Source organism: Falco punctatus, assembly GCF_963210335.1.
Source record: "Falco punctatus genome assembly, contig: scaffold_31, whole genome shotgun sequence".
NCBI lineage: Eukaryota > Metazoa > Chordata > Aves > Falconiformes > Falconidae > Falco > Falco punctatus.
In genome coordinates, this window is record NW_027660132.1 from 1,151,690 (window position 1) to 1,151,915 (window position 226).

Genomic DNA, 226 nt, shown 5'->3' on the forward strand with positions numbered 1-226 from the left:
TTTGAACCTCCATCATGAGCTTAGTGTTTTCTAAGAAGAAATTTTCTTCACTTTTTGAGAAGCAGTGGACTACTCACTATGGCTTTCACCACTGAGGAAACTACTTCAACTACCACAGTATTAGAAAACCTAAGACACTTACATAGTACTACAAATAAGAATTAAAGATTACTTCCTTAGCTTACCCTTTCATTGGCATTTTAATAATTTTGAGCTCTCCCCAGAT